The sequence below is a fragment of the Triturus cristatus genome, chromosome 7, assembly GCF_964204655.1.
Source record: "Triturus cristatus chromosome 7, aTriCri1.1, whole genome shotgun sequence".
NCBI lineage: Eukaryota > Metazoa > Chordata > Amphibia > Caudata > Salamandridae > Triturus > Triturus cristatus.
The window spans coordinates 578363911-578373530 of NC_140590.1; positions in this window are offsets into that span (position 1 = coordinate 578363911).

Below are 9620 nucleotides of genomic sequence, written 5' to 3' on the forward strand. Positions count from 1 at the left end.
TGTGCTTGCAGAGGAACGCCCACTAATGTAGAGCTCCCCTTCTGGCCGGCAGTGGACTTACTGTCTTCAATGTAACTGCTGCGGTGGCAGCGCCACTGAAGGCAATTGTGTTGTGCCCGGAGGGCAACATGTTTAATGCGCCCACTCAGCAAAGGTTTTTTTTCTGTAAAGTGGAAGTTAATTCTTGAAAAACAAAACAATCATTGATTGGCCCGCGGTCCAATGCGTTTTTTCCCTACACATGGGGGCATTCAGCAATTTCCCTACCTACGATACAATACCTTACATGGCAGTCCCTGGCAAGGAATTCTTATTGACTGTGACCCCATTCTAAATACAGCTGCTTGACGATCACTATGACTCTACAAAGCAGTGGCGGATGAGAGGTAAGGTCACAGGTTTATGATGGCAACAGCAGCGGGGACTATGCCATCGGACACCTCTACCGCACATGTGGCGTGGCTGTGGCACCACTGAGATATGATGGCGCTCCCACTTCGTCAAACTCTAAACAATCCAGTGAGTGACTTCCACGAGGAAGTGGAAAGAAATGCAGTAATACTCAATGTGGTAATACTGTGTCTGTCCATACACATGTAAACCATAAGGTGCACAGAGTGAACACTGCTGAAGTAACACACAACTGTAGAGAGAAAACCTTATACTTACAATCATATTAAAATGGGACTAAATAACTCCAAGCTACTAGTGCAGTCAAGAACTGGGCTTCCAACTGCAAAGGGGCATACTTATTGAGAATATTTGTGCATGTGAGTCGGAAAACTGCAAACGCCCACCTACAAATTGTAGAATTGATGGATAGAGTTCAGCACACCAGCTGATTTCTGGGTTATGCTAAGTTGCATTTCTCCATCCAGGGTTTATTGGGAATTACTGTGAAGTGCAGAGCATCGCCAAGATCAGAAGTGACTTGTTCCCGAGGCTGTTTTGCTGACTCCTTAGTATGAGCCATCCCTTCAGCTTCATTGCACTCAAAGTATGTCAAGTGCATCACACCGAGGCGCTCCAGAGAGGGCGACACACATGGGTGATGGGTGAGCATCTCTGACAGATGTCTGTCTTTGTCTTCAGCAGTCATGTTTAAAGTGGCGATCCTTACAGGACATGGCACCGTGATGTGCTGAGGCTCGGATTCCTGAGGGTTGCTGAACATTAGGTGCGCGTCTGTGAAAATGTTCATAAAAAAGCTTTTCTTTCTGCTTCGATTTCACATCAAACCCTCTCCTAAAGGTTTAGGATCAAGGTATGCTGATAATCATGGGATTTGTTTTTTATAGTGCAATTTTTATTTATCCTTTTCACCCACCACAGCTTTGATATTAATTGGTATCCGTTTAAGTGAAACTCTGCATTGACGTGAACCAATTAAAATACAAGGACGTCTTCATACTGAGAATGAGTGGTGGCTGGCCATGAATTGGCCAGGGCTCTGCCCCACCAAAGCACCTCCCACTGCATTATCCACCTGCATGCTCGACAAATTACAGCTTCCACTTGAAAATAAACAATTCTCACCAATTGTTTGTTTGCATGTAACAGCTGCAACATCATGCCAGAGAGTGCTGTGATCGCTCCACTATGGTACTGCACATGAGAAGCAAAGGACGGGCAGTGCAGCATGTCATCTCACAGAGCATCACCGGGGCTAGCAGGGATGCACTCCATGTCCTACCAGGAGCTGGGAGAGAGAAGAAGCTTCTGCCACCATCCCTACTCCAGCTTCTGCGAGAGGAGAGCCCTGTGGAGCGCTGTAAATGCATTCTCTTGCTTTTTCTAACGTCTTGTATGTAGGACCGGGCACAATTTCTGTTACATTGACGTAATATCATGTAATTTCACGATACACTTGTTACATGAAATTCCCAAAATTACACTATTAGCCCACATAGAATTTTTAGGGGCTGTTTATGGCAAAAAGTTAGTGCAGCTCACAAGATCGACATGAAAAACCAAAACACGAGCGGCTGCTGTTTGTAGTGCTTGTATTTTATGCACTGTGGGGCAGATTTACAAGCCCCTTGCGACACTTTTACGCCACCGTTGTGTCACTTTTGTGATGCAGCGACGGTGTAAACCATGTGCCACATTGCGACTTATTTACAACGTGACACATCTAGGCAGATGCGTCACGTTGTAAAGCCCTGCACCACATGAAACCTGTGTTAGGTTTCATGTGGGCGTTCTGTCACAGGGTGGGCGTTCCCTCGCCGGAAAGCCCTGTAAAACTGATGCAGAGAAATCTACAAGATTTCACTGAGTCAGTTTTACGACGCTGCTGCGTCAAATCCTTACGCCTGCTTGAAGCAGGCATAAGGAGTGACGCACCACATTAAGTATGGGTGGCCCCTGTGTATTGCAGGAGTTGCGTCGCACTTGCGACGCGACTCCAGCAATGTGCCGCCCGTACGCCACAAGATGCGTCATGCATCTGCCCCTCCTTGCACCACGGTGCGCCGCATTGTAAATGCGACTCATCTGTGGTGGCGCAAGGGGGGTTTACGTGACGCATCTGTTCTGGCGCATCCCTGCTAATTTGCAGAGATGCGCCAGAAGTTGTAAATCTGCCCCACAGTTTTTTTAGCATGAATTGTGTCCCGTTACCCAGAATTGCTGTGAGGATGCATTTTGCTCTAAACTCTAGTGCCAAATGCCAGTTTTGCATTATCGTTATTGCGTTTAATATTGCGCTATTTTTCTGGAATTTTGCACAATTATGCCAAGCTAATTATGCGAATTGCGCACACACACCGTTGTATGTAGTAGCAAAGGTGGTGCAACTCATTGAGTCAGGAAGTACAGAGGATATGAGAACTCAGGAGGTCCACCCTCTATTTCCCAACATAAGTGTTAACTAGTTACCAGCTGTGTGTGTGTGTTTGTGGGTGTATGCAAGCGCACATAACTGTGAGTGTATGATTGTACGTCTATGGGGGCAGGCAATGAGTAATAATGGTGCCCACCCATGCCATATTGGGGGAATCCTTGGCCTCAAGCTGGCTACTCTTATATAAAAGGGCTCCATGAGTGACACGTATGTGGTCATTCATGACCCCATCCTGCAATCCCCGTCTAACATGCAAAACTGGAAAAATAATATTGTGGTGGTCAAAATAACTGTATTTCTGAACTATGTATTCAGATCTATGTGGGCGATCATTCATGCTGAACATGTAGTGCTAATTTTGATTTGTTCCTTGGTTCCAGAAGGCATTTACTAATGCGGTTGCTAGATAATGACTTGTGTGGAATCATTTTATCATCAATATTGGTAAAGCTTTTATAATATTAAAACTACCCCTGTCTGAGCATGTATGATTAGTGTATATTGTCTGCTTTCTGGTCCTGTGGACTCTGTGTAATTTTCAGGAGCATTACTCCATTACCCTCTGCTATCTACATAGATCTACGTCATGGCCACTAAAATTATGTGGCTGGAGATCACCAAATTATGAACCAGGGTTGACTAAATTATGCTGCAAAAAATGCAAATTATGTACCATAATGTGGGACATTTTGTGATAGTATTACTTCATGTTTTGTATTGTTTTTCACTTGTTAGCATTGTCTGGGTCTAGGTTTCAGCTGTTAGTACCAGTCTAAAACCTAAATAAGACAATAAGCAACAGAAAGGTGAAGGGCCTCCGACTGCGCGGCAACATTTGTCCACACGTTTTTACAGACTTTTTATTCGTTTAAACTAGAAACATTCTTTGTTACAATATACATATTATGTAACAGATGATGGATTATGTGGACAACGCAGCAAATGTATAATTATGAGGAAAATGACGCAGCCGTAAAATCGCATAATTCCAGTTGCCCTCCTCTATGTATGCAGCCCGTAATTGTGAGGTTTATATAATTTCTGATTTGTTTGCCATAGTCTTTTCATGTAGAGTTTCAGTCATAATATATGATCGAAAATCTACTTGGAAAGGGCTTGAAGGAAAAGTTGCAATTTGAGAGGTAGGGGCGGTGGGTGGGCTGGATTTCAGGGGACATGGACTATGGACTGCGAGAGGGGTGCATTGCACGCTCCCCTTGTGCCTCAGGAGGGGGTCGGCCATTGGCCAGAATGCGCTTCCCACACACTAATATATCCTAGTGTGAAACACCTCACCTCCTGTGAACAAGCAGAAGGGTAATCCAATCAGGGATACTGACCGCTCTGCCCAAAACATAATCGGCCCTAACCAGGAAACTGGGGACTTCGTCTGCTATGAAATGTTGGCCTCCCACGCCCATTTTAATTCCTATAAATCTGCACAATCAGTCATGGCCTAGCTCAAGGAAGAATGGGGAAGACTTGACTCTAGGTAAAGTACAGCACAATACCAACATTTGGGACATTGCCTTTGAAGATAGAGTGTGGTCAAGGCTGATTTACATATAGTTTGTCCCTGACTGGAGGGGCATAGTGAAGAAAAAAACAGAATGGATTGAAATGCTGCCCAAAATAACCACGAGTGCCTGAAATTAATTCAAGCAGTCCATCCATTATTTTATGTCCTTCTGCGCCCAGATGTGGGTCATACAGATAATTGCAAAATAGGACTTTGCTGAAGACATCCAGTAAGGCTGAAAAATATCTGGGGTTCTTGTGTTTCCACAGAGTAGGGATTTAGTGTAACAGTCTTCGGGAAGGGATAAGATTGACACATATGCTTGGTCCCTTTCTATGTCACAGTAAGCAAAATCTAATGGACTGCAACATAGCCTTGAGTAATTGCCAGTGTATAAAATAGATGTAGGCATTCAGTCCATCTATTTTTTCTTCTCATTTATAATGTCATGAAGCTATATTACATTGTCCCCCTGAAGTGCGTTGGATAGAATCCATTTCAGAAGAGGGACATCAGTGTCATAGTTCACATGAAATGCCACTCTGTGCCAAAAGTGGTGTCAACTACCTCCCCCAGGATTGTTTTCAGCTGCCTTCCAAATTACTGTGCATACTTTCCGTGTCCTATATACTTCTTTCAAAATTGTATATACTGCTTTCTTGCCTACGGCAATCCCTTGATATGGGCTTGTGTGTCTGTTAGTTGGATTGAAAAGGATAATGAAGGGATAGACGAGGGGAGGGTCTAGAAAGTGTTTATTTGGGAATCATAGCAGTAGGAGGAGTTTTGGGATGAGTAAAGGAGAGATGGGAGTGGGGGCAAGTCTCTAGAAGTGAATTAGGGAAACAAATTAGGTACTGGATGAGTCTAGGAAGGATACATGAGGGAAGGGTTTAGAAAGGCTTGTTTGGAAGATCTGAATAGTAAACGAGGTTTGACATGATGCAAGGAGGGATAGAGGAGGGAAGAGTCAAAAAAGGGTTATTTTGGGGATCATAGTAATAGAATCAGATTGGATGTGTCAGAGAGTGGAAGTAGAGGATATATTGAGTGAGATATAGGAGAGCGCATTGGAGAGGCTGAATATTTTTTTTCTTTTTAACAGTATGAGTAAAGTAATAACTATATAGCTACATAAGCACTTTAATTTATTTGTGTGTTAATTTATTTATATATTTTTTCTTTTAATAATTTAATAGTCAAGCAGTTGTAGATAAATAGTTATGATAAAAAAGTCCATATTTTGATAGATGAATAAATTGGATAACCATAAGCATCTAATCAAATAACTTATATGAAAACTATGCAGTGACCTCTATGCATGTTAGCATAGAAAAATATAACCATAAGTAATACATACATTTGTTAAGTGCACCTAACGAATATCCATAGATTTATGAACATAATTATTGTACACATTTTTACAAAGGAATGCACATATCTAGAAACATACATATAATCAAATGTAATGCTTCTATACATAGGGATATGCTGTACATTTAGTTTGAGCATGCTGGTTATGTAGAGAAGAGACAACTCTTGAGAAGATTTCTGAAGATTAGATAGTTATCCATTGATCTTATGTTTGGGAGTAATGAGTTCCATAGTTTGACTGCTTGAACAGAGAAGGATGTGCCACCTACGTTTTTTTTTTCTTGTATGGTGAGATTTTGAAGTGAGGTGCTAAATCTGGAGCGGAGGTTCCTTTATTGAATGTATTTGTTGATTTTATTTCTGATGAAGAGCAGCCCTATTCCATGTATCACTCTGTGGGGGATACAAAGCAGCTTGAATGTGGATCTTCTGGCAACCGATAACCAACGTAGGGCCCTCAAGGCAGGAGAGGTGTAAGCTTGTGGCATTACATGTAGAAGTAGTCTGGCAGCAGAGTTCTGAATCTGTTGTAGTCTTTTCATAGTTGATAAAGATGATCCGTGGTAGAGGCCATTGACATAATCAAGTTTAGACACTACAAGAGAGGTAGAAGCCTGGACCTTGTGTGGGAATCCCAAATGGGTGAAGATGTGTTACAGAGTTGTTAAAGTAATGAAGCATGATCTTGCTAATTTGTCCACTTGGGCATTCATTGGTAGCTTGGAGTCCATGGTAATTCCAAAGTTTCTTCAATTCAATTCAATTCAAAAGACCTTTATTCGAATTTCATAAAATCCATAAAAGTACAACAAAGAAAAACAACACATTTATACAATAATACAGTCCATAAAAACACCACAATCACAGTAATTCATTTGCAAATATACAACTAGCATAAATAGTCTTCAGGGATTTTCCATCGTTTTGCGTGCGTGTACTATTAATCTCAGAAAAGTGCTGGTGCGAAAAATTAATTCATCTGTATCCAGGGAAAATAATAATGAACATGATTCCCCCAGTGAAAGGGGTCTTAATTTTCTAAAATAGGGAGTTAAAAACCAGTTAATATATTTTAAATAAAATTTACAGAAGAATAGGAAGTGAATGTCATTCTGTTTGCTAATTCCATCACATGGGCAGGGATTGTATTCTACTGTGTGATGATACCCCAAAGGGAAAGCCAACAGGGTTTTTACAGAACCTGCCCTTAAACGAAAGAGCAGCGATCGTTCCCAATTAGACATGGGGAGAGTTAGGTAAGATGGTAGTGGGTGTCTACACAAATCGTACCCCATGTATGTAGCAACAGAAGATTTAGATAGCTCCTTCCCCATTCTTTCTGAATTAAAAAGTGCATAAAGTGCTTGTTTGACTACAACCTTGTCATTCTTCTCAATTCCTGTGGGTTCTAAGAAAAGATTGCCTTTATCCACTGCACATAATGTTTTGGAGACCTCGGCTAACCAGGGTATTGACATATGGTGGTCACACTTTAGGCAATCCAATATAATGTTTTTGGTTAGGGTCGCAAAGTTATTTGTCCAAATCCTAATCCAAAATAGGGCTGGTCTGGCTCTGATAAAATCACATACATAGGGGAGATTTAGTTCTTTGTGACAGATGAATTCAGAGGCTGAAAAGGGAGCACCCAATATTTTTCTACAAAAACGATTTTCCTCCCGTTGAATCCCTGAGTTTCTCCCTGAGCCCCAGACCTCAGCCCCATACGTTGCCACAGGAATGCACTGTAATTTAAAAATTTTTAAAATGGCCCTAGTGGCACCTATTTTCTTCGGGCGTTGGAGGCTCAATATAGAATTAGTGGCTTTCGAGAACTTGCCCATGGCGTGGGCAGAGTGCCCACTCCATGAGCCGTTCGCAGCGAAAACCAATCCTAGGTATGGAAAGGAGGTTACGGATTCTAATTTATCCGAACCTACATTTATCGTATTGAGCTTCCTTTTCCCGGGTCCGCTAGACATGATAAAAGATTTTTTAAAATTTACACGCAGATCAAGTGCCTCCATATGCTGGATGAATGCTCTAATAAGCAAACGAAGAGCATTAGGGGTGCGGCCCATAATGACCGCATCATCTGCGTATAATAAAACTGGTAGAGGATTCCCCTGGATAATTGGAACATCTCTCGTCACTTGTTTCAGGGCTTTGGCAAGACCATTAATATAAATAATAAATAGCAGAGGTGCCAGAACTCACCCCTGCCTCACCCCCCTACCTATTTTTATGGGTCCGGACACATCGCCACCAGACCCGATCCTAACTTGTGCTTTAAGGTCCGTGTGGAGATAGGCCAGAAAATTAACAAGACTTGCGTCCAGACCATAGTTAGAAAGCATAAGCCATAATTTGGATCTATTAACTAGGTCGAATGCAGATGAAAGATCCATAAATGCGAGGTAGATTGGACTAGAGCGAGCAACATTGTATTTATCGATAATCAATTTCAGGTTTAGGCACTGCTCCACCGTGCCTACACCACTCCTGAATCCCAACTGGCACGGATCCAGTAGATCAGTATCTTCAGTCCACTCTATCATCCTATTATAGATAACTCGTCCAAGGATTTTTAAGGTATTGTCCAATAGCGAGATTGGACGATAGTTGGCTGGGTCTGACCTATCTCCCTTCTTAAAAATGGGAACTATGGTGCTGGTCGCCCAAGTGTCAGGCATTGGCGCCATAGGTAGACTATTGAAAACATTAAGAAGAATTGGTGCCCATAATCCGTGTTATACTTAATAATGTCTATAGGGAGCCCATCGGGACCAGGGGCCTTGTTACTAATTTGTCCACTTGGGCATTCATTGGTAGCTTGGAGTCCATGGTAATTCCAAAGTTTCTTACTTCCTTAGATACTTTAGGCAGTGTTCCCAGATCGTCAGGCCAGGACAGGGTCATCATTTTTCCAATTGCCATATGTGAGTAGTTCCGTTTTGGAAGCATTCAATTTGAGATGGCTCCAAGTCATCCACTGATAACGGCTGTGAGGCAACAGAAAATGTCTGAGTTCCGATGTCATTGGGGCTTTTGAATGTAAGGAGTATTTCTGTGTTGTCTGCATAGTTATAGCACGTGAGGTGAAACTCATTGATCAGTGCCGGTAATGACTCCATGTAGAAGTTGAAAAACATGGGTTAGATGATAGAGCGTTGAGGTACCACTGCTTTTGTGAAGTATGGTTTGGATGGGAAAGGGGGTTATGGATGACATTTGTTCTCCTTTGAAGTAAGGATGTGATCTGGTAAAGAGCAGTCCTCTTTATGTAGGCTTCATAGTCTTTGTATTAGAGTGTCATGGTCAGCTATGTCAAAGTCAGCTGAGAGGTCCATAAAAAGTAGTGCAGCCGTTCTGGTCTACTGTGTTCTTAAGGTCATCCAAGATGGGAATGAGAGCAGATTCTGCACCTCTTCCTGGACGTAATACTGTTTGGAAGTCTGAAAGTATGGAGTTATCTTCAATGAACTGTGACATCAGGGTGAATGCTTTGTCAGTTTGCCCAGTAAAGGTCCATTTGCAACTGGTCTGTAGTTGTCAGGGTTAAGCGGGTCCAGGTTTGTTTTCTTTAATAATGGGCATATGCGTGACTTTTTTAGGTCTTCTGGAAATATTCCCGTAGTTAAGGAATTATTGCTGATTCATCTAACTTGTGTTGCAGAAGAGTAAGTTAGAAAAATTTTCTTGATGGTTTGTGGTAGACAGAGGTGACAAGGGCTGCCGCCAGGCCTGCTTGCTTTGACCAGATCCATATATTCACTTTGTGATATTTATTGGAAGAAATGCAGAGGCTGGGTTTGCCTACTCTTGGAGGTTGTTTTTGGGAAGGGGTCGGTGATGGTTGTTTTCCTTTGTTTTAAATAGGAG